The 25,664-nt window shown below is 44.4% G+C and overlaps 1 protein-coding gene across 17 annotated transcripts in view; it reads left to right on the forward strand.

Annotated features, from left to right (window-relative positions):
• The window catches only part of TSNARE1 (t-SNARE domain containing 1), a 554,353-nt gene that overhangs the window by 99,138 nt on the left and 429,551 nt on the right, over positions 1-25,664 (forward strand). For 4 of the 17 annotated variants that reach the window (XR_012672217.1, XR_012672230.1, XR_012672233.1 and 1 more), the window contains one exon: positions 22,670-23,547. The exons of 4 other annotated variants lie outside the window; for them this stretch is intronic. The gene's annotated coding sequence lies outside the window, so the exon portion shown is untranslated. 9 more of the 17 variants (XR_012672225.1, XR_012672236.1, XR_012672220.1 and 6 more) reach the window with 8 other exon arrangements.

Genomic DNA, 25,664 nt, shown 5'->3' on the forward strand with positions numbered 1-25,664 from the left:
GTCCCCTATGGAAAGACATCAGTGAGCATGTGAGAGAGTTAGGAAAAGAGTCTCAGGAGGTTTACAGGAGAGTATCCACCCTCTTATTTTTTAGTTGGCAAGAGTTTGGCACTATCGTGGATTTTCTTGCTGTTAGTGATTTTTTTAAACTAAACTCTCATTTTCCTGCATGTCCTCAGCCAGCATCTAGGATATCTTGCAATTGGGGTTCGGATCAAGGCAGAGCTATTTCAGGTTATGCCTTTGTGGTTGCAGCTACAGGTCCAGATCTTTGTGCTCTTCTTGTTGGATTAGACCAGCTCATGGGAAATAACTGGGCTGTTAATAGTGTGTTAATTCACCAGGTGCATGTTCATCCAGGTGCTTAAATGTGTCTTCACTGCTGCCAAGCTGAAAGTAGCACTGTTGCAGCATTGAAAAAAATCTGTTGTTGAAAAGATGTCCTGATCTGCTTGATCTCTTCCATGTTTGTGATGGACAAGGGTCCGTTGCTTGTTGGCGGTGAGGAACCTTGCTGGTTCTCAGCCTGCAAAGGAGCTCCTTTTCTGACCTAGAAATGCCGCCCTGACATTAGCCATTCACCATGCATAGTCTGATGAGGCGCATTAAAAACGACACAGAACTTTAATCAGTTTTTAAATACTATAGCTCCTTGCCAGCCCCGCACTCAGTGTGAGGGAAGCAGCTCTTGGCAGTGGTGGATGAGGGCAGCTGTTCTGCCGGGATGTCTGTGGCAAAGCGCTATTTTATGAACTCCTTTGCTTTTGGCTAGCGGCAGCACGTACTCCGCGAGTTTAATTTTGCTCAGCCTCCGCGATGTGTTGAACCTGGTGTCACTTGGCTCCATGTCGGAGATATTTTATCTTCTCCAGCTGAGGAAGAAGGTGGTTGGAGGTGCTGAAGGAGATGCTCCGAGCTGGACGTGAAGGTGGTCGGAGGTGCTGAAGGAGATTCTTTGAGCTGGACATGCAGCTGAAGCCACCACCCGCAGTTGGACACCCAGGCATCTGCTCATTGGGCCAGGAAGGACTGTCCACCCCTTATGCTTCCTTTCAGACACTGGTTGTCTCTCTAACTTTCCGCCTACGTAACACAACTTGGCCACTGCTGCCTTGCGGTTGGACACAACATAAATTTATATAGAGGAGGAAAGAACCCAACTCCTGTGGAAGGTCTAAGGCTGTGGATTTTTCTCTTTCTGAACAAATTTCTGGTTGGCAGGCCTCTAACCATTGTCTGGTCTTCCCTGTGTGCTCAGTAGAGATGTCTGGGCCATAGCCTTGTTTTTCTTGGCTCTTTGCCCTAAGTAATTCATGGGCCTCTAGGGTGTCTGGGAAAGAGAAGCTGGAAACTGCGATCCTAAGTTTCAGTGCCCAAAAGCTGTAGAAATGCCGTTGTTTTGGGACCAGTGTGATTATGTGCAAGCATGCTTTGGTGCGTCTGTAGTACAGCTGTGGCTGTTGACTGCGTGGTCCAACCTCGTCACCTGGGCATGCTGCTGGTGGGGGTGCCCATCCTTAATGCCCATCATCTCACATTGGTTTAATCTGCATTTTGCTCTTCCTGTGGAGTTGGGGTATGGTGGTTTGCTGACCCTTTACATGTGGGAGCGCCCATAGCAGGACCATTTCGGGATATCGGATGGTTGCTCATGGCTGGGCATTGCTCTCGCTGTTAGCAGGATGATCTGCAGATTGCTGTGTGAAGTACAGCCTACAGCTTTGGTGTTTTCTCCTACTGGCACCCCATTTGAGACCTTTCTGTAGGACTTTGGGTCTTTGGGCAAGCTAAGGGCTTGCTGCTATAGCTGTGCCATGCAGCTGTACTCTTAGCTGTAGGGAACAGCTGTTGATAGGACACATTTTGAAATATTCACATTTAATAGCAGTTCAAGGCATGGCTGAGCTCTGAAATGCCATGGAGAACCTAAACAGTGGAAATAGAGTGACAAGATAGCTAAAACTTTTTGGCTTTTGTTCTTATTGAGCTATCTGGCTTTTGTATGTTGACTGGTCTGCTGCTTGGGCTGCTGACATTCGTCTTCTCTCTTGACTGTCAAATTCAGTGTAGTGGAAATGTTAATCCTGACTACAGTCACAACGCAAAGAATGATCTTCTGGTGAAAGCACATATAGAAGCCATCATATGAATCTGTTCAGGTCTGCAGAACAAATCTGTACGTGATGCTGTTTATGTTTGCTCATGTTATGCTATGAAGTCCCATCCCGCCAGGCTGTGGAAGCTGGTTTGCGTTGTCTCCTCCATCTACAGAACCTCCACAAGACAACTTCATAGGATCCTCTTCCTTCTTAGTTTGTGAAATAGGGCTCCCACTGGGATCGAGGGGTTTTTAGTGGTCATATGTGGTGTGTGGGAAGAACAACCTGATTTCCTACCACATCTCCAGTCCGGGCTAATCAACGTCCCCTTGTTTGGACTTGCCAGAGGCCATAGACCTCTCTGAGATATCCCTCAACAGTTTGGAACGTGGAGATGTCCTTTATTGTCCTTTATTTCCAGGCCATAACTGTGTAGGATCTAAGCCATAATCACAATTCCTTGAAGTTTTAAGCAGCTATCTCATTCTGCTTGATCTCCTGTATGTGCTGTCACGTCTGCCTGTCAGGCTGTTCCCTGCTGAATTGGGGTTCCATGTTGCTACAAGATTTTCTGGTCCCCTTTCAAAACACCTTCTCCTCTCCTTCTCCCTTACCTTCCATTTGCTTGACCTTAAAGCTGTTTCTTTTTTTGGTGGCTTTTCTGAGAGCTTGGACTCTCCTTTGTTCTTCTTACAAGTCCAATTCACTCTGGGTAAGGCAGAGCTGGAGGCAAAGTTGCTGTCACTTTCTGAAGTCTGTCCTTTGTGTCCAGGACGCATTTGTAAATGGTGACATTTTGCTGGCTCCGTGCTATCTGGCGAGCAGCAGAGCTGTCCTCCTGCGGGATTGTCCATGCAAATTCAGCAACATCTTGCTAGACCTGTGCTGGCGTCATTTACCTGTTAAAAGTAGTTTGGGAATCGCTGTGTGGTCTGTAGGGCAGTACTGTGCCGGAGAAGAAGAGTCTCAATGCAGACACGGATGGCAGAGATTCCTGTGCCAGTGGTGAACGTGAAGTGTCAAGGAGGGACAAAACCCCAACCAGTGTCTTGCAGTTCTCCAGGGTGGTTTTTCTATTAGTGCATCTGGTGGGGCTGAAGGAAATATTTTTGGTTATTTAAGTGATGGTCCATTTTGGTGAGCTCTGCCATAGGAAGAGGAACAGGGGCCTGACTTGAAATATCTTCTGTGAGGGCTAACATCTGGAGTGGAACATTTTTTCTGTCCCACACTTTTTTTTTACTGCTTTTTGGATGGATGGGCTGAAGGACAAATGGGTCGATGGATCCCATGTGCTCCCAAGTCAGCAGCAAACTTGGAATAGTACGCTAAGTTTGGGTGTCTAATTCTGGAATTACATTCTTCCAAGCCCAGGATCCACACATGTCGCTCCAGTTGGGGGATGCTCTGACTCTTGGGTGATGCCCCAACTCTGGTTCTTCTACCACAGAGAAGGACACAGCCTATAAAACGGTCCCAGTTGCTCTAGATGGAGCCTGAGCGTGTCTGAATAGTGCTCTCCCACCCAGGGAAAGCGTGTCAGGTTCGTGGTGGCACGTTTGATGCGTACGTGCGCCGTTGAGCATCTGACCTTTACTGCTCTTCTGCAGAAGCATTTTGTCAGGATTTCCCCCCCACCCCATATTTGATGAACAATTTGCGAACTTCAGAAGCATTTGATTGAATGATAAGATTTACGTCTGAGCTTTTGTGTATGAACAAACCTGTGTTGGGATAGTTGGAAGGAAAGCTCATGACACCAAAGACTTTAAAACCATGAACCTGCTATCCTCCCTTCACCCCAATTTCTCAGGTGTGACAAGCTTGAAAGCTGGAAACCTCTCTCTGACTGCACAGTAGACATGATACGGTGAACATATTTTTGGAAAATGAAGAACAATTGGTATGTTACTGAAGAGAAAATACTACTGATGGTACATCACTGAAGGAAATCCCACTGTTGCTTTTTTTCCCCCCCGCAGAAGCGACAGAATTTACTACGCTGTTAATGTGCTGAAAGAAAACAGTAATAAATGAGTCCCTGTAGCCAATCATACTTGTACTACAGAAATGCTCATATTTATGAGAGTGGTCAAACATGCAACAGTGTCCGGAGATGTATGGCAGTGTTCACAATAGACCATAGCACTATATGATTTATCGCAGTGCACTACATAGCAGGCTATAATGTGCATTGTAATTAGCGTAATGTACCTTGTAATAGCTGTGAAATAAATTCGCACTGAAGCTTTCAGCCCCAAAACACAGGATCTAATGCAGATTCCATGAAGATAGAGTGGAAAAAAAAAAATCATCTAATGTCTTAAAGACCTACGGGTGAAATGTGAAGTACATGCATACATAATCCATAGGTTTCAAGTTTGTGGGCAAAACGTCTGTAACCTTTGCATTGGGCACCCTTTTTCCTTCCATGACACAGAGCCTTTCTCTGCCTCATAGGCTTATTCTTCCTGCGCCAACCCAGGTAGGACTGGTAAGTGCTTATTGATTAATTAATTAGCCAACCCCACGTCTTTTGCATGCGTCTTCTTGGTGCGGCTTTTTTTAGGATTTGGTGGTTTTGGAGAGAGGATGACTGAAGATCATGTTTCATAGAATCATAGAATCATTAAGGTTGGAAAAGACCTCTAAGATCATCGAGTCCAATCGTCAACCCAACACCACCATGCCCACTACACCATGTCCCTAAAAGCTCTGTGGGCATCTTCTAGTTCCTTATCTCTGTTGCAGCTGGTATTTAAGTGTACTAAAAGACATTCTTTTCAGGTGGGAGTGGGTCTCCACATGGACTTCTAGAACGTCTTCTGGTTGCTGAATGATGCAGCCAAAATGAGCATTTTTGGTTTTCTTACTCTCGGAGGTCCTGTATGAGTGTCGGGTACTGATGTTCCCAGTTCACAGACAAGGGAGCTGGCTCCTGAAGGGCTTTCACTGTGAAGTGGTGTTGAGAAGGACTAAGCTCAGACCTTTGAGCTTTGCTTCCCGGCTGAGGTCCCCTCTGAGTGCTTGGGGAAGAAGTTTCCTAGTTGATGTACGATGGAATTTATTTCATTACTTGCTAGCTTTCTATTTAGTATAAATAGAACAGTATAAATTTAGTATAATAGAATGCTTCACTTTTCAGATTCTTATTAGGACAGAATTTCATTTTTGGGGCTAGCGCTGTGTTGGTTTTTTTTCTTTTTCTTTTTTTCTTCTCTCACTATCTGGCTTTCGCTCCGTGGGTCGTGAGTATTTGATTGGGGGTGGAAGAGTCAAACCAAAGCAAATTTATTTTGTCTGTCAAACTTCCTCTTTGTAATACTCTTCTCTATGTAAAAGATGACACAAAATCAATCTCCCGGTTAGCTTCGCCGTTACGCTTGCGGCAGCTTTTGCTCAATGATCGTTATTTTTTGTTTGGTTGCATTTTATTCTTTAATGTGTTTTCAAATACATCATCAGATAACAATACTTGCGAAGGAGGAGATCCTCCTTCCATTTGAAGGTCTGAGTGCAGACGTGAATTCATATGGCCTTTCTCTAAGCTTTTGTGATCATGTTGTACTGCATTTTTTAGAGAGGGATACCAGGGGAAGGAGTTGAGTGACAGTCAAGAATGGAGAACAAGGATATTATATTGCAGAATGGGAGGTGGCTTCTATGTTCTTTTTCAAGCAATAAATTTGTGAAGGCTTCTTCCAAATATCCTTCAGTTTCTGCTCCAATTCTGTTAACTTTTCTTTCCCATCCTGCCACTCTTCTTTTGCCTTTTCAGATTCTCTGTCGACTTTGTGATGGACTGTGAAAGCAGATGCATGGTTGTAAGTGAAGTGAACCGAAACGTGAATTCTTAAAACTACTGTTCCACTGATGTAATTCGTTTTTTCCTGCATGCTTTAATTCAATACAAGTTCTTCCATACTATAATTTTTAATTTTAGTAGACTTTTTGAGAGCCTTTATATTTGCAGAGTTTCTGATTCAGGGGGAAAAAAAAAAAAAGAAGGGAAAAAAGAAATGTGGGTATCGCTAAGATTCTAACCTGAACTGGATGGACTAGTCTCTTTTAATATATTTTATGGTCAAGACTTTGCAGGACCTTCTCATTTCCCCCCACATAATAAGCACTAAACGTTAACTCCATGCTTTGAGGTATTGGTCTGTAAAGACTGGGGAAAGTGATTTTTGTTGAGAGAGTATTGGAGAACCGACTGATGGCAAAGGGTGATGAACAGGACTCAGAGCCAAAGTGAGCCCACCAGCAAGAAGACACAAAGACCAGTGATTTAACCCCTGCTTGGTTTACTGGAAGGTCATTCTTCTCATAAATGCCCAAACCAGTGAATTTTAAGCCCAAACTCATTGAAGGACCTAAATATGAATCTGAATGTGAGTCAGCAGAGTGTCATTGTGCCAGAGAAGGTCAACCACATCCCGTGTTAATAAAAGCGTAGCCAGCAGGTCCGAGGAAACGATCCTTCCCCTCTGTTTGACACTTGCGAGACTGCGTCTGGATGTAGTGTCCAGTTTTGGGCTTCCCAGTAAACTAAAGACATGGGTATGTTGAAGCACCTCCAGAGGAGGCCACCAAGGTGTCTGGGAGTTGGAGCCCAGGACATATGAGAAGGGGTGGGGAGAATGGGGTTTGTTCAGCCTGAAGAGGAGATGGCAGAAGGGAGACCTTATTTTTGCCTGCAGCTCACCATGACCATTTTTGAAGACTGGAGCAGGGACCTGGAGAGGGTGTGAAGTATCCGTCCTTGGAGTTACTCCATGCTTAACTGGCCAAGGCCTGAGCGACTCTAACTGGAGCTACTTCGAGGAGGAGGATAGACATAGAGACTTCCAGAAGTTGCTTCCAACCTAAATTATTCTGTGACTTCTAAGTTTGTCTTATTTCAGGCACAAACATCAGGGTGTTGCTGCCCCATGGGGTGAATCTGCAGAGATTTACCCCATGTTCAGTAGGAGAATGCTGGTCTCTAGAACTCCTCTGATGGTAACTGTGAAATTATCCTCCTTTCAGTTCTTGCCTTAAGCTGTTGAAGAGATTTATTTCTTGAACAGCTATTTCCAGACTGGGAGTTTCAGTTTTTTAAGTAGGATTTGAAGCTGGATGAAAATGTGTCTGTTGGGGTGATGAGACAGCAGTCAGAAAATGGGTTATCAATACAAAAGAGACGTCTTCTGTAGGGTGATCCGGGAAACTGAATGATGTGCAGTAGCGTTCATCCTCTTGCTCCAAGACTTTTGCAATCAAATTATATTTAGCACTGTCTTCAGATGTGTCCCATTGATCTTTGTGGTGAGTGCTGGTTGCATTTGAATTTGCAGGTCTAAAAAGCTTCTCCTGGTGGTTTTTTCTTGTTTTGTTTTGGTTTTTTTTTCCCCTTAACATGAAGGGTGATACCAGTTTCTGTAAAATGGCAAACTAAAAATCTTATGAGTTACCAGCTTTTCAAGATGTCTCAGCTCTTGTGGAGATGAACTGCTCTTCTAGAGGTGTTACAACTCACTTCTGAAATTGGAAACCACAAGATTTTCGTAAGAGTTCTCCCTTCTCCAGCAATGATTAATTACTGCTGCTGTAACCAAATGGATTGAATGGCCTGATGTAAATCCAAACACGTGCAGACCTTTGCTCATCTTTAATCATCTGCTGTCCAGTGCCATAGTGGAGTGAATTACTATTGTTGTTATAAAAACTAGAATTCATCTTTCTTGTGACCAAGCCTCGTAGCCAAATTTTTATTTTTATTTTGTTTTCCTTGAGACATAGTGGTCTTTTTATTTTTTTGTTATGTCTACTAATATAAATGAAATTAGGAGTGTTTGCGGTGGTACTGTAGCCATACAGTTACTGCTCATCGCAATCTGATTGCAGTGGTTTCTATTTGAAATGATCCAAAACATGATAGCTCTGCGTATGCTTCCTTTTGCTCTTGAATATTTGATTTTTAAGCAGACAGTCCTCCTTTCCCTTCTTCAAATCGCTTCACTTGACGCATTGGCAAGAGCTGCTATGAACACACAGGTATTTTGTCCTGATGAGATATTTGGCAGGTCTTTATTAGCCTTTTCAGTGTCATTCTTCTGATGCGAGCCGAGGATCAGAAGCTGGGTTATTTTAGGGGACTTATAAGACAAAATATAAGCTGCTTCGGTTCCCTTTCTTCCTCTGTGTATGCACAGGCTACATTCTGGAAGCTGCTGGAATTATATCTCTTAACAATATAGCCTTTCATCTTTTTCAAACTGTAATATATATATATAATCCGACTGGTTGGTTTATTACATTTTTGTAGCTGTCAAATTTTTCCGAAGATTAGAGTGGGAGGAAAAATGCCTTCAGAGTGAGATCTATGAAGGTGTGAAACAGTCTCTGAGGAGGGGCACTGGTAGCACCGCGGCTTGAGTTATTGCAAAGCGAAGAGTCCGGAGGATGGCAAAATACCCCCTGGGGGCATTGATGTCTGGGTGACCTGGCTGGGATGGATTAGCTCAGGCAGAGGGTCGTCTTCTCCAGGTGCAAGTGCTCACAGGATGGATGGGTCCTGCTGGGAGGAGAATGGGCTATTGCCAACGAGTCTGTTGGATTCACGTCGTCTTTGAGATGCATTTCCTATAAAACACCTTAAGTCTCTGTATGCTAGTAGACTGCAGGGTGCATTCCCATTTATTGATGGCTTCTAAATGGTTAATTACTGATATTCCCTTGCTTGTTTAAAGGATTTAATTGCCCTCTCTCTGGTGAGACCTTATTGGGGCCTTTCAATACTTAAAGGGGGCTTATAAGAAAGATGGGGACAGACTTTTTAGCAGGGCCTGGACAAGGGGGAATGGTTTTAAACTAAAAGAGGGGAGATTCAGACTAGATCTAAGGAAGAAATTCTTCACGATGAGGGTGGTGAAACCCTGGCATAGGTTGCCCAGAGAGGTGGTAGATGCCCCATCCCTGGAAACATTCAAGGTCAGGTTGGAAGGGGCTCTGAGCAGCCTGATCTGGTTGAAGATGTCCCTGCTGATTGCAGGGAGGTTGGACTAGAGGACTTTTAAAGGTCCCTTCCAGTCCAAACTATTCTATGATTCTGTGATTTTACCATATTATTCCCTAGTGCTCTGTGTGGTCTTTACCTGTTTCTCAGGTAGGCAGCTGAGACGGAGTTTGCTTAAAGCTCAGTGTTTTGTAGCAGAGCTGGTACAGGTAGCACGTCCTCACTCCTGCCAGGCTACTGAGCTGGTGTCGTGGTTTAACCCCAGCCAGCAACTCAGCCCCACCCAGCCGCTCGCTCACTCCCCCCTGGTGGGATGAGGGAGAGAATCAGAAGGGTAAAAGTGAGAAAACTCTTGGGGTGAGATAAAGACAGTTTAATAGGGAAAGCAAAAGCCGCGCACACAAGCAAAGCAAAACCAGAAATTCATTCACCATTTCCCACCGGCAGGCAGGTGTTCAGCCATCTCCAGGAAAGCAGGCTCCATCACGCGTAACGGTTACTTGGGAAGACAAACGCCATCACTCCGAACGTCCCCCTTCCTTCTTCTTCCCCCAGCTTTATATGCTGAACATGACGTCATATGGTATGGAATACCCTATTGGTCAGTTGGGGTCAGCTGTCCCAGCCGTGTCCCCTCCCAACTTCTTGTGCACCCCCAGCCTCCTCGCTGGTGGGGTGGGGTGAGAAGCAGCAAAGGCCTTGACTCTGTGTAAGCACTGCTCAGCAGGAACGAAAACATTCCTGTGTTATCAACACTGTTTTCAGCACAAATCCAGAACACAGCCCCATACGAGCCACTGTGAAGAAAATTAACTCCACCCCACCCAAAACCAGCACAGCTGGGAAATATTTATTCTCTTTTCTAATAGCACAGCCTGGATGAGCATCAATAGGTGCTCTGATAACCTGTTGCTAAAGGTTTGCTAATGGCTCAACTTTTTTTAAATATGATTTTGTCTATGCTGAAGGACAGTCCACTTCGAGGTAAGGTGGGCTCCTGAAGGTATTTCTGGGTACCCATTTTTGTGTCTGAATAGGACTTCTTCTGGGATTTAAGGGGTTGTGACGGTGATGATCTGATGGCCAAAATGGAAGGACCAAATGCTGATTGGTACAATATAGCTCTTGGAAGCAAGAGCTGGTGGTTATTTTTTACACTTTCAAGTCTTTCCTGATGGACATGCTACCTTTACCTCTATTTTTGTGCAATCTGTGCGGGCACACTGAAGTTCTGCTCACCAAAGCTCCCTTCCTGCAAAGATTGACTTTCTTTTTCCGTTTCAAGGAAAGAATGTCTTTTCATAGACGATGGGAATGTGGGGAATAAAAGCTGCAGCAGAAGATTTGAAAGCTTGTCTCTATAAATGGTAAGGGCAAATTCAGCATTTTAAAAAAAAAAAAAAATTAATGTACATCTTGGTGGAGGCTTGAGCTTCATCTGTGTGGTTGTATGAATGCAAGCAAGAAGCCGTGTCATTTCTAAAGAACTCAACAGCCCAGCTTTGCTTTTCCCTAGCAAAGCTAAATATATTTTACAGTGTCCGAGACCTCTTTTTCTCTACGCCAGAGAATTTTCTGTTCTTTATACATTGTTCCACTTTACCGCAGAGGGCTTCCTTTGAATCACACAAGACCTGATTGATCCCTTATTCCCATATAGATGTGAATCCTGGATCAACTCATCACCATATTTTAAGCTAATAAATTGAGCTCCTGCACGTTATCGCGTAGGGTTCTTCCAGAGACAATCCTTACCACGTAAAAAGGTTAATTTTGGTTTTTGTGATTATTAAAGATCTGGGGCACCATTTGCAAGAGTATGTCCCGAATGCTTTTTAAAACCATATCTTCCAAAAAAAACTGTCTAGCTCTCTGTATTATTTGATCTCTTATCTGTTACCTTCACTGTAGAAAGTGCATTGCTGCATTTCGGTGATAACCTTATTCCTGTATATCTGAAGCAGTATTGCTTTAGGTTTCTGTTGTGCCTTTCGTCGTAGCATCTCCAGCAGCTTTGCAAGTGTGCTGGAAAGTACATCGGTGGTATTCTCGTTTATGATATAGAGGCTGAGTCTTTAGGTTTCTCCGTAACCAATTTTTTGTTGTTTGCAAGTGGCTCTGACTGCGGACAAGTTGCTGATTTCTCAGCTTCATTTTGCAGTTTGGAACCTCCCCCTTCTTTCCCCTGTGCCATTGCAAACTACTTCTGAGATGATTGAGGAGAGGCCTGCTGTCATATCAGCTGGTACCGAACTTGCACCTTGGGTTTTTTTCTGTTGTTGTTCTCTACGAAATCCCTTCATCTGTGTTTCCAGGAACGCTCAGGACCACATAGAGTGGGAAGTAGAATGTGAAAAATTATCTCAAATGCAGCAATTAAACTTGACCTTTCCTTGTGTTTGTTTTTCTTTGCATTTTATAATTATTTTTTTAAGTTCTTAGAGTTGCCCAGGAGAGGCCGATCCATCGGTTGGAGGCGAAGGAGCAGTCCTGCAGGAGGTCCTGCATCGGTCCTTGTTATAACTCCTGCTCTTGTCGAATTCATTGCCTTTACCAAAGTGCTCCAAAAATCATTTTGAATGGTTTACCCAGAAGCTGCTTCCATCACGTTCCCATCTTGAAGTACCCTTATCCTTTATGAGTGGTCTGCCGTTAAATTCAGCTGCCCCCCCACCTCTCTGTACACCGCCCTGCCCGTTTCCCCTCCTCTCTCCCTTGCATATTGCAGGGGTTGTCAGCAGAAGTAAAGCAGCGGTCGCCTTTCCTTGGAGATCACAAGTAAAATACTGGAAAATAACCTGTTTATGGCAGATATCCCAGAAGGATCGGTATTTTTGAATTTGTCTTGAAATTGTGCGGGTACTCTGACCCCTTACAGAGTACTGGGTGTTTTATAATGGTAATGGATGTGTGTAAGGAGGCTTAGGTTTATTGAAAGGTGAGATCCGTGGTGCACTCTGCATCGCTCTCTTGGAAGAAGAACTGGAAAACAACATTTTGATTAGGCAAAATACATGGTGTTTTGAGGAGTAGTTCTGAATGTTCTTGAATAGGCAGAGTAAGAAAAACTTCTATGAAATTTGTAGCAGTTTAGACACAGTAGAGTTGATTGGGGTCATTGTATCCCATTTTAAGCTACTTTTATAATAGTTTTGTAGACCATATTAGGTGTCTACAAGAGCCATCCACAAAAGCATCTACTCCTGTGGCTCTACTCTGCTTCTACTCTTTTCTACCTACTCTATGGTACCTACCACCCAATTACCCTCGAAAGGAAGGGGAAGAGTGTTTCCAAGGGTCACATGTCCGTATGATAACAGAGGTTTTGTTAGATGAAAATGTCCAGATGAATTTAGGATGTGGATCATGCAAACAGCCTACCCATTTGATGCTCTCTCTGCAATGCCTGACTTCAAATCTGGCAACCAGAGAGGATTTACAAGATTGAGTAAGACCAGTCTCCCAGGAGTAGGGAGGTGATCGTGCCCCTGTACTCAGCACTGGTGAGGCCGCACCTCGAATCTTGTGTTCAGTTTTGGGCCCCTCACTCCAATAAGGACATGGAGGTGCTGGAGCGTGTCCAGAGAAGGGCAACGAAGCTGGTGAAGGGCCTGGAGCACAAGTCTGATGAGAAGCGGCTGAGGGAACTGGGGGTGTTTAGTCTGGAGAAGAGGTGGCTGAGGGGAGACCTCATCGCGCTCTACAACTACCTGACAGGAGGTTGTAGCGAGATGGGGGTTGGTCTCTTCTCCCAAGTAACAGCGATAGGACGAGAGGAAATGGTCTCAAGTTGCGCCAAGGGAGGTTTAGATTGGACATTAGGAGAAATTTCTTTACTGGAAGAGTGGTCAGGCCTTGGAACAGGCTGCCCAGGGAAGTGGTTGAATCGCCATCCCTGGAGGTATCTAAAAGATATCTAAAAGACGTGTAGATGTGGCCGTTAGGGACATGGTTTAGTGGTGGACTTGGCAGTGTTGTTAGGTTTACGGTTGGACTCGATGATCTCAAGGGTCTTTTCCAACCTAAATGATTCTATGATTCTCTGGTTGGACTTTATATGTGATCTAGAGGAGCTACATGGAAGTCCTTTGGATTTCTAGATGCCTTTAAAATTTCACATTTTGGATTGCTGGGCATACTTAAAGACAAAGTAGTCCGTAGGGTGCAGACTGAAAAACACAAAGCTGAAGTAATTTGGAATGAAGTGGAAAGCATCTAGTGCTCTCAGAATATTTTGCTATAGGCCCCTGTTGCCTGTAAATAACTGTGTACCACTGCTTGCAGCTAGGTTGGAAAGTTGGACTCCAAACACGTTCCTGAGAAGCAATCTGCTTTATTTTCTGGCCAAAAGATATCAACGTCTATTCCATTTTTGGTCCATTTCTGCTGCTTCTAGAAGCGGTGATGATGTGTTGATTCCCGGAACATGCACTTACTGCGGATTGCAAAGGCCTGACATCTACCGATGCATCAAAATGTCCTTGTTCAGCATCAAAATGTGCTTTGTTTGGATGTGCATATTAAAATCGATCTTCTCCTCCATTTCCTCCAACGACAAAAAGCTTCAGAGAACTACAAAGTTGTAACCAACTACAACTCCGTTCCTAAATTGAATGGTAAATAACTAAATCTAGAGAAGTTTGCTTTTCCCTGCCACAAAGTTGTAGTTGCTTTTGGGGTGGGACATAACAGCAGTGTAAATTAATAAGTTTGCTAGTTATATCTAACCTGTTTGGAAAGTTAATGCATGAAAAAAAACAGTAGAAGTTATCGGACTCTTTTGAGATAGGTACTCTCCGCAGTCCTGCCCCTCCTTAGTGTGGAGTTACAGTCTTGGACATGAAGAGTTGTCCAGAGTGGTACATCCCAACAAGAAGTCTAATAAGGATATTTAATGAATGTAATAATATACACATGAAGGTCAGCAGTGCTGCACTGGAAAGAATACAGATCATGCTGTTTAAAAGGGCTGCAAGATAGGTTGCAAACTACAAGTCAGATTTATTTCTTTGAAAATAATTATCATCCTTGCAGGCAAGAGAAGGTGCCTGCAGAGAGCTCTGTCCATGGCAGACTTGCTGTTTTAAAGACTCCGCACTCGTTTTAAATAACATAATTCCATGCCAAAAAGCTATTGCTCTTAGGTAGTTCAAAAGTTGATTTTTTTTTTCCTTTTTTTTTTAAAAAAAATCAATTAGCAGAATAAAAATGTCACCGCTATATATAGGCTGTAGAAACTCAGTGTTAGTTTTCGACAGGATGTTCTTCTAAGAGAACACAGCTAAGGACGGAGCCGCGAAGGAGGCGGATGGACGCTGAGCTGCCTGTTGGAAATAGCCAAATTCAGCCTTTGATTATTATTTTTCGCCGTATTACGTCATCACTCCCCAAACTTCAGTTCCTCTGCCCTTTGTGCGCTGTAGATTGTCACTCGATTTAAATAGCACCTCTTTGTGCTGGGGGAAGAGGGGGAGGTTGAGAGATGCCCATTTGAGTTGCCTCAGATTTGTGGGGTTTTTCAGAGCCTGAATGCTGAGCCCAGGGATGTCTGGCAAGAGGGAAGTGGTTTTGGTGGCCGAGTATATAATGCTTTTGTTATAATATCTTTGCTTTTTAATGCCTGTTGCGAAAGGCTTGCTCCTCCTGTTAAACACAAGGCTTTTTGGCAGCACAGCTACCTTCGTCTGACAGCGTGCAGATAAGCTCGAGGGCAGGTAGTGAAGGTTTACTGCAAGCAGATACTGCTCTCAGCCCACCAAAATATTCTCAACTTGCAAATAATCCACATGTTTTTCTCCCTCTACCCATGAAACATAAACCCCAGCTTTTCCTTGACCCTGGTATTTTCCCATATGAGTATTTGCATCCCTCCTCCTAATTGCACAACGCTTTGCACAGTGTCAGACATCTGTGTGGCATATAAAATCTTACTTGCTTGCCTTTAGAGAGGCCGTCCCTTGGTTTGTCTTGCTGGCTGTTGCCTTAAGAAGCAAACCTGGACAGACGTGGTGCATGCTTGCACCTTGCTAGGGGATTTGGAAAAGGATGATGCGGGTAGTGATCAATTAGGATTAGCCCATCTGCTATTGCAAACTTGATACTGGGAGTGAGTTATTCCTGGAAGAGATGAATGGGGGAGGAATATTTATATAGAGAAGACAGAGAGAAGATGCATGGCTGCTAGAAGCCTGTGGTAACATGGATTCAGATGGCTGGTCCCCAACAAGCCGGAGATTGAAGCTTGGGTGTTGAATTGTTGGAGCAGCGAGAGGTAAGCAATGATTTGCTGGGCACACCGAGGTGGAGACCAGTTTCTGTGTTTGCTTGAATTGTTGTTTTGGGGGTTTTATTGGTTTGGTTTGGGGCTTTTTTGAGAACTCTTCCTTGTATCCCAAGCACCATGTTTGCTGGGAAGCTTTGCTGCTGCGGGAAGCTGCAGATGTGAGTTCACATCCGCAGATCCCTGGAGCTGCGTGTTTGCAGGCTTAAACTTCGTTTGTACTGAAAATGCGATCGTGGGTCTGCGTGTGTTCGCGTGGTTATGGGGGAGATTTTATTTGCTACTTGAAAAAGAGATGATTTCTGCTGAGGAGGTCAAACTGGTAATGGATAGGCTTCCTTGCCACCTTGGAGATGCAGCTCTTGAACCTTTCACCTCCTACCCCACCAGCCCTTTGCCCTAGTCCCTTGTTGGCTTTTTTTTTAATATCTAAAAGTAGATAAGTATAAAAAACTTGGAAATAACTAAAACAGTTTGCTGGGAAATAGCCAGCTGTTACCCACAGCAGGCAGGATTAAAGTGCATCTGGCTTTTAGTCCCTCTCTGGTCTGGAAAACGATTCATTTCATCCCAAAGCAGATACCCGAAATAAGGTGCTTGACTCCATCAAAGGTTGCAACCAGTGGAAGAAAGCAAGAAAGTCAAGATTTAAACTACCTGATATTATTCACCTTCCACTCTCGTAGTCATAGGCTAATGTATTTATATATTTTGTGTTGTGTGGTGAGCGAGAGGGGTTATTCTGTGAAATTGTTCCTTGTTAGAAGGAGAAAAATCTATTCAAAGGGAATGTGCTAATGCTGTTTCCATGTGGGACGTCTTTATGGTTCTCCCACCCCCACCAGGACACACACGCAGAGCCCCAGCCAAACAACAAAAACACTTGTTTTTCAGCTTAAAGGTCAAAGCACGGTTTATCCACTCTTTAGAGGATAAGGAATTTGCTATTCTGATTTTGGACGTTTCTATTGCATCAGCATCCTTGTTACCCGAGAGACAAAATCCAAGTGGGATTCAACTTAAGGGGAAAAAAAAGAAAAGAAAAAAGAAAAAAAAAAGAAAAAAAAGAAAAAAGAAAAAAAAAAGAGTTTTCAGTTTGTATATTTAAGTGATGGAACTGATGTCTTGGTGGGGATGTTATCACGACTCCAGAGCACCTATTGCAAGACAAAATCTTTCTGATGCATATCGATGCCAGGGACTGCCCTGTTCCTTGCGATGCACATGGATAAACATGGCTCTTGTTATAAACGGGCTTTTCCATGAGACTTCTACAAAAGGGGCATGGCAGAAGGTTTGGTTATTTTGTGTTTCACATCTCTGCATCCCCAACCGGTGTTGGGGGAGATGTTTGTAGTCTGAGTATGGTGGGTTGTGTACATTGTGCTCCACAACTCCCCTCCTGCAAGGAGGGCTCCCAGGTTGCTGTGCTGGAGCGTTGTCTCTTTGTCCCACCAGCCCCGTGTTGGTGGAAGGTTTCTTCATTAGCCCAGCCTGACAAAATGCTAAATTGCCCTTGGGTTTAAGGGATGCAGTGTGCTTCCTCTGGCTGCAGGATGGTCTTTTAAAAGCAAAATACATGAAGACTTCTCAAATCCTACTGCATCAAAGGTTTGATCTGTCTTTTTCTTCCCTCTGTGGATCTCTGTTGATTGTGGAATATCTCCTTAGGTTTTTTAGGTTTGGTTTTTTTCCTTGCCTGTCTCCCCCAGTGCTGTATGCTACAGCTGATCTGGAATGTGCAAACTGCTCTTCAGCTGAAAGAGCACCAGATGAGACTCATGCTTTGCAGCCAGGCTGTTGTCCTTAACCAGCTGGAGAGGGTTCACCATTGACCCATGGGAAGTCATTGACTTCAGCTCCCAGCCACATCCTCTCCGTAACACCACCGGCCCAAAAAGCCAAGAAATGGCACCGAGATTGAGTGTGCCTCCCCTGCGGGCCATGGTTTTTCAGCTGGCCGGTGCTTCTGACCATTGGCTTTTCTTTCGGGGAGCTTACAGCTTAGTTTCCGCTAACTGTGGCCAATTTTATAACCATCGGGTTGTGATGGTACCACTGATGGTCTCACCTGGTGGAGCTGAGGAACAGCCCTTGGGATAAATCATGTCCAGGGAGAAGTGTCTTGAGATGAAGTTTGGAGGTGAGAAGGTCCTGGTAGACCTCATACCCTTGTTGAGATGGGTTTGCGATGCCTACGTGTCTGGTTGTTCCCATGTGCAGTGCCATTTCCCTGAAGGCACCCCGTGTCTTGTCTTCCTGTGCCAACTTCTGACCCTTGGGAGGTGACACGGCGTCTTGATGTCTGCAAGGCAGCTAGCACGGAGGGGCCTGAGCCGACCTTGCAGGACCTACGTGCAACTGTAATTTAGGCACCAGTAAGATGGTGGTGGTTGCTGGAGAACTATATAAACCCATAGAATTTTATTGTTCAGGTCAAAATAGAGAGAGGTAGTGAGGGTGGTTGACTGGGTGGAGTTAAATAATTCAAAATTTATGCCTTGTTTGCTGTTTTCCTGAGTGTGAATTAGCAGGATTTTTCTTTAAACCCTGTTTGAACTTGGTTATCCTCAATTGCTTCCTCTAAAAATTTCTCTGAGCTCATACCATGATAGATTTTTTGCGAGCAGTTCACTGCCGGTAGCAGATATCTGAAAATGGAAACATTTTGCCTGAAAATGCAAGTGATGCTGTACACTCGTGTTGCCTGGCTGGACAGATACGAATTACAGTTCTAGATTGCTCTTGACCTTGCGGTAGGATGTGCCTCGCTGTTTACTGAACCTGGATGCTGTTACGGAAGATCCTGCTAGTAAATGAGTTTGGGAGAGTGTTGCAGAAGGCAGGGCGGCAGAAGGGCTTCCCGGGCAAGGCAACAGCCCCGCGGGTATTTGCGGTGATTGCTGAGAAGTTTTGCCCTTGCCTTGCTCTTGTCGTTGACTTGTTCATGCGTGTATTTTTATTTTGCTCAACGTTCGTTGAAGGCTTTGCTGGAAGAGCCCCTTCAGCCATAACCTTTAAAACTGCCATCTAAAGTACGGTGGGAGTCAGAAAAGCGGCTCTCTGGAAGTGACACGGTGGCACGCGGTCGAGGATTTCGTCCCTCTCTATTCTTCAAGTGTGCCCTGTTCATGCAATGAAAATCTGAATTTAATTTCTATTCCATGCCCCCCTTTCTAAAATGTCGGTGCTCCACATCCACCCTGAGATCTTGCCACTTCTTCTGATGGAGTTCAAGGCAAAGCAGGCTCCTGTCTCACTTTTGTTCCGCCGACGGGAGCAAGTGCTGGTTTTCGTAGAAAAAAAGTTAATGGCTCTGACTCGAAGGAAGCGGATGCATTTGGTAAATGGTGTTTTACGCAGTCTGGCTTTTGCTGCAGGAACCCACCTGCAGCGGTGGCCGCAGATGTCCGGCGGCGGAGGCAGATGTAGCACCAGCATCCGAACGGCCCCGTATCCTGCAAAACTCACCTTTGCAGAAAAACACACCTTGCTGTGCTCATCAATTCTTCTCTAATAAAAGCTCTGCTTGTCCAGGGGGACCGAAACAGCTTCTCTCCATTGTCCAGTTGCTGTAAGCCGTGAGGCTCAGGACAGGAGCTCCTGCCCCTGATGCTGAAGGTGTCGGAGGCTGGAGCTGTGCTGGCGAAGCACACGGGAGTAGCGGGATTTATTCAAGGCAGACGTGTGCTGCTGGGTACCTGATCTTTCTGTCCTTGTTCCCTGCAGCTCTGTAAGAGATTGGCTTAGGTGTTATAATTGCATTACGCCTCCCTCCCCCTTCTGTTTCCCTCCCTGCTCCTTCCACCCATCGTCAGTGTTTAATATATGCAAGTTCTGCTGCCAAGGAAACTCAGAATTAAAAAAAAAAAAACAAAAACAACAAAATGATAGAGACAGGAGGGGAATCCCATTGCTCTTTGCATCATTCCCACCCGTTTTTCGGGAAAGGATGGAAAATCTCCTTGCAGTTAACATGTCTTTAGCTGTGAAATAGGGCTTTGTAAATGCAGCCAATGAATGGGGTAGGAAAAAGCTGGGATGTTCCCTTGCTCTGCTCAAGCATCCCAGGTGACCAAGGATGAGGGTGCGTGGGGAGCAGAGGGTCGGTCTGGTTAACCTGCTGGTGCTCAGCCATGTTCGGTATGAAGTTACCCAAATATGTGTTTATATTTGCACACATTTTATTTATTGTATTTTATGTATGGGATATGTATTTTATATATTATATTTGCACACATTTATTTACTCATTCATTTTTATTCCCTTCCCTGTGGATTTGAATCCACTTGTATGTTGGTGCTGCTTGGTCTTTCTCTGCAGCGTGCTCTTCTGTGCAGCTCTGCAGGTGATGCACGTGGCGCTTGGAGGTATAGCCGGGAGGGTAATTGGTGCCAAAATAAATCACAGGTGATTGCTCAGTGCAGCCTGATCGGTTAAGAAATACAGCCTTTCCTTATTTTTGGTGGCCTGCTTGTTGTCATTAGTTCTTCTTTGTATTTTTTTGTTCGTTTTGTTTTAATTTTCTTGCATGCAGAGCAAAATAAGGACAGAGAAGTGCAGCTCCTCTGCACATGAGCAAATCCCAAGAAGTTTCCCAGGAGCAAGAAATATCGGCATTTGCCAGCACCTGCCATCATTTGAGGATGCTCCATAGGCAACAACATGACTTGCTTTGTTGCTTCTGTCTCATCAGCAGGTTTTTAATTAATACGGAAAAGGTCCTAGATAAAGCTTTTTATCTTCCTTTTTTTTTTTTTTTCCCATTCCCCATCTGTCAATATAGAACTGGTGAAAGCTTCAGGCCATGAAAAATGCCCTGAAGATTGGGATGGCAGCCAGGCCAAGGACGGGAGTTGCCTCTCTAATTACTTCTTTTCCATCTCCAATTCTTTGCCTGTTGGTCCAGCACCTTTACGAAACTGCCTCTGCAGCCTGTTGATCTTTTTTAACTCAGAATAATCTTTAATAATCCCCGTCATTTTATATTTATACGACACTTTTTATCTGGCCACGTTCACATACATTCACCCATCACATCCAGAAACAGCAATTCTGTCAGGGGAAGAAACAACATACCGAAAGCTGGATTTTCTTTTTAATTGAGGTTTCTAACCTTAATTACAGCAGACTGTTGGTCCAGCAAACTTTTTGCTTCAGGAAGAATTCATCGACAGCATTTTCACCTCATTGAAAGACATAAAAATGAAACCCCGGACATTTTGTTCTTGTTTGCTAATGCAGAGAAGATAGCAATTTGGAGTATGAATAATGTAAAAGGGATGAACCAGTTCTGCTCGCTGAAGCGGGCTGAAAGTTCACCCAGCAAGAAGCACCTCCTGCCATGGACGAACTAAGAAAAATGCATTCGGATGTTATTTTTAATAAGAGACGTGACATTTTGGAGCTCCTGGATGGCTGTGTGGGAATCCAAGGCATATGCAGAGAGGCTCTAAAATGGAGCTATTCACTAAGAAAAAGTAGTATTAGAGGTGGTCTTCCATTCTGAAGTTCTGGAGAGGTTCTTATGGAAGTGAAATAGAGAGATTTGGGCTTTTCTGATTACTCTATATACTCACTACTGCTTCTTTCCTCCAAAATATACCTTTTTTCTGAACAACTATGGATACATAGAAAGGCTGATAGTTTTATAGATCATGAATTTGCTGAGTATGGCTAAAACTTGTGATTTTTACAGGGACAGAGAGGAAAGAGGGACGGTACCGTGGCAACCTGTGGAGGCTGGAAGGTTATATTTCTTTTTCTTTCTTTTTCTTTTTTCTTTTTCTTTTTTCTTTTTCTTTTTTCTTTTTCTTTTTCTTTTTTCTTTTTCTTTTTTCTTTTTCTTTTTTCTTTTTCTTTTTTCTTTTTCTTTTTTCTTTTTCTTTTTTCTTTTTCTTTTTTCTTTTTCTTTTTCTTTTTCTTTTTCTTTTTCTTTTTCTTTTTCTTTTTCTTTTTCTTTTTCTTTTTCTTTTTCTTTTTCTTTTTCTTTTTCTTTTTCTTTTTCTTTTTCTTTTTCTTTTTCTTTTTCTTTTTCTTATTAATTTTCACCCCTCCTTGTCTCTGCTTTTTCAAGGATGTAGTTTCTGTGCGGTCTTGGGGATCATTTTGCTGCTTGGGAAATTACTGGCATCTCTGAGCACTTCTAGTGAGCAGCGATGCGGGAGCGCGGCTGCTCAGCGTGCATTAAATATAGCGGCAAACAGTGACGCGTTAGGTACTGCTTGTCTGGAGCGTTGTGATCTGAGTCGGTGTCTTTCTACAGATTTAAAATACTCAGTTTAGCTGAGCACTTAGCTTTCACAATGGTCTCTTGGGGTTTTGGGGGCTTTAAAAGATGGTAAAACTACCAATTTTTATGCATTATTTGAACTTCTGCAAATGAATCTAGTTTTCTATGAAACGCCGTTGCACACAGGGCGTTGACTGGCGGCATTTTCATGATAAGGATTTTCGTTAAATCGCCTTTTCCTTCCTCTGCACCATAACCTGGTTAGTGTCTCTGGGGCGGGCAGTGCTGTTGCATGGATGGGGCTGTGCGTGGTGGAGACACGGACGATGTCTGTAGGGACATTGAGTAGATAAATGTCCTCAGAGAAATTTCATCCTGCTTTTCTTTTGCCTTTTGCCTTTCCCTTTCCCTTTCTCTCCATGGTACGTAGATGGAGAGGGATGTGCATGTAGAGGGTGTTGGTCTAAAGGACGTAGGATCATAGAATCATAGAATGGTTTGGGTTGGAAGGGACCTTTAAACGTCATCTAGTCCAACCCCCCTGCAATGACCAGGGACATCTTCAACCAGATCAGGTTGCTCAGAGCCACGTCCAACCTGACCTTGAATGTTTCCAGGGATGGGGCATCTACCATCTCTCTGGGCAACCTGTGCCAGTGTTTCATCACCCTCATTGTAAAACATTTCTTCCTTAGACCTAGTCTAAATCTCCCCTCTTTTAGTTTAAAACCATTCCCCCTTGTCCTGTTGCAACAGGCCCTGCTAAAAAGTTTGCTGCCATCATTCCTATAAGCCCCCTTTAAGAACTGAAAGGCTGCAATAAGGTCTCCCCAAAGCCTTCTCTTCTCCAGGCTGAACAACCCCAACTCTCTCAGCTGTCCTCATAGGATGAGCCTTTCTTCATAGGATGGAGCCATGCATCCCACTTTTGCCCCCAGGTCTGCACTGTCTTGCTCTTCAGCGTATTGGCACAGCAGGGAGCTAAGGGTGCAGCCCCTGGGGATGCTTCGCCACTCCCTGTGGTGTTTGTGGTTGCCGCTTGCTCTGCTGTTCTCTTGCAGGCTGGAAAACACAATCTTATATGGGATGGCTCTCCGGCCAGCAACAGTATGTGAACATCTGGAGCTTCGTCCTCACTACTCCATCAGCAGCTCCCTGCGTGGTTTTTTTTGGATGCCCTTCTTCCCCCATCCCCAACCTCCAATCATCTTCACTGCTGATAAAAATCAATTACTGCTTAAAACTTAAAGATTTGTCTGTCGTGCTATGGTGGTGCGTGGGAGCTAAACATGGTGAAGAAGAGAAATTGGGGAATTCTGCTTTTGAGAAGGAATTTGGTAGGACTAGTGTTAACGGATGAGTCACCTGAGAGAGATGTTAAAACCACTGGCACCAACTTGCTTAGCAAAAAGTGAGCTGATAAAAGGTACTGTGTGTCAGACAAGTCAGAACTTGCAGTGGAGTTTGAGCTGAGAATTGCAAGATCTTGATTGCTACGGGTTGGGTTTTTCAACCTTCCCCTAAGTGCTCTTTCCCATCTGGAGGTTGCTGAGGACAGAGAAATCAAAGCAGGTTATGCAGGTTTTTTGTAGTCTGTAAGGAGAAAAGCAAAACAAAACAAAACATAAAAAACAAAAAAACCCGTGTATCTTCTTGTAGTCAATAATAATTCTCACTGGTTTCTGCAGACCATAGACTACCACGTTTAATAGGGAAAATGTGTTACAACCCACACAAGGTAATTGTGCGCCTCCTCACATAATACATAATCTAGCGTAAAATTATCCAGAAACGTGGGTTCAGGGAAAGAAAGCGATGGTGGCGTGTTGGAACAGGAAGACAGTAAATTCACAGGAGAGAGGAGGTATGCATGCACCTCCAGCAATGGACATCACAACGGATGCAGAAGGAATTAGTGGATTCAGTAATTTTTTTCATTCTTGCAGGGGGCTGGACTTTTTGTTCAGAAGATACCTTGTGTTCACGCGAATGACTTAAAGGGCAATAAATGGGGATTGGACAACCTTTTAATGTTGTAGAAGAGAGCAAAATAAACTGTCTGTTTTAAATTTAAGTTTATAAAATCCTGGAGTGAAACTGCCTGGATTAATTTCATCGGACCAAGGGAAGTTGTGCTGCATGTAGCTAGAATGGCACTTAAATAACCCATTAAATATCCATGTTTTAAGAATCAAAAGTGGTGATTTTATATGCATTTGTATTATGGCCCATATCATCACTTACAGGTAAACATAACATAGATGAATAAGAAAATTTTTCCTATTAACTTGCTTTTAAGGTGGATGAATCCAAACTGGAGCAATTTGCAGTAGAGCAGGTCTGAGTAGCCATCATTTGCACATTAATAGCTGAAATCAATGCTTGGGTGAATGCAGATTTGTGGATTTTTTTGTTGTTGTTGTTGTTGTCTCTCCGCTATTTTCTGCTATTACGGTCCTTCGGTATTTTTTTTGTGTGTGCAATTCTTTGTAGATCCATTTTGCCATTTTTTTGAACAGGCAATTTGGGGATCCTAGGTGCTGTACAAACACAGGAGAAAAAAAAGCAGCTTCCGTGTGAAAGTATTCATTTCAGATGGTGGATGAACATTTTAAGGGTTCTCATACGTTGAATATCTTGATGTTGCAAGAGAGGAAGGGATAGGTTGCGAAGGGCTTTGCAAGTGGGAAATACAGTGTTATAAGGGAATGGGGAGAAAGTGGAAGAATGGCAGGGTTAAATCTCAGGATAAGGGAAACATGATTCTTGCATGAGCCTTCTGGATTGCTTAAAGTGGAGTAAGATGCATATGCCAAAGCTGGAGAAACAGGGGCTGCAATAGTTGGAAGATGAGGTGGTGGGAGCAGCCCTCCTTCCCCGTGCTGTGAGCCCTCAAACCTGAATCATAGAATCATTAAGGTTGGAAAAAACCCTTGAGATCATCGAGTCCAACCATCACCACAACACCACCATGCCCATTAAACCATGTCCCTAAGCGCCACATCTACACGTCTTTCAAATACTTCCAGGGATGGGGACTCCACCACTTCCCTGGGCAGCCTGTTCCAAGGCCTGACCACTCTTTCAGTAAAGAAATTTTTCCGAATGTCCAATCTAAACCTCCCTTGGCGCAACTTGAGGCCATTTCCTCTCGTCCTATCGCTAGTTACTTGGGAGAACAGATCACTACAACCTCCTTTCAGGTAGTTGTAGAGCGTGATGAGGTCTCCCCTCAGCCTCCTCTTCTCCAGACTAAACACCCCCAGTTCCCTCAGCTGCTCCTCATAAGGCTTGTGCTCCAGGCCCTTCACCAGCTTCGTTGCCCTTCTCTGGACATGCTCCAGCACCTCCATGTCCTTCTTGGAGTGAGGGGCCCAAAACTGAACTCAGGATTTGAGGTGCGGCCTCACCAGTGCCGAGTACAGGGGCACGATCACCTCCCTGCTCCTGCTGGCCACACTATTTCTGATACAAGCCAGGATGCCATTGGCCTTCTGGGCCACCTGAGCACACTGCCGGCTCATGTTCACCTGGCTGTCAACCAGCACCCCCGGGTCCTTTTCCTCTGGGCACTTTCCAGCCCCTCTTCCCCAAGCCTGTAGCGTTGCCTGGGGTTGTTGTGGCCGAAGTGCAGGACCCGGCACTTGGCCTTGTTGAACCTCATACAGTTGGCCTCGGCCCATCGATCCAGCCTGTCCAGGTCCCTCTGCAGGGCCTTCCTACCCTCCAGCAGATCAACACTCCTGCCCAACTTGGTGGCATCTGCAAACTTACTGAGGGAGCACTCGATCCCCTCGTCCAGATCGTTGATGAAGATATTGAACAGGACCGACCCCAGTACTGAGCCCTGGGGAACACCGCTCGTGACCGGCCGCCAACTGCATTTAACTCCGTTGACCACAACTCTCTGGGCTCGGCCATCCAGCCAGTTTTTTACCCAGCGAAGAGTGTACCTGTCTAAGCTGTGAGCCGCCAACTTCTCTAGGAGAAGCTGCAGGAACGAATGGGCGCTGCAGGAGGTGACCAGGTTCCTGCCAGAACTGGAAACAGAAGAAA

This window comes from Calonectris borealis, chromosome 2 (assembly GCF_964195595.1).
Source record: "Calonectris borealis chromosome 2, bCalBor7.hap1.2, whole genome shotgun sequence".
In the NCBI taxonomy this organism is placed as follows: Eukaryota; Metazoa; Chordata; class Aves; order Procellariiformes; family Procellariidae; genus Calonectris; species Calonectris borealis.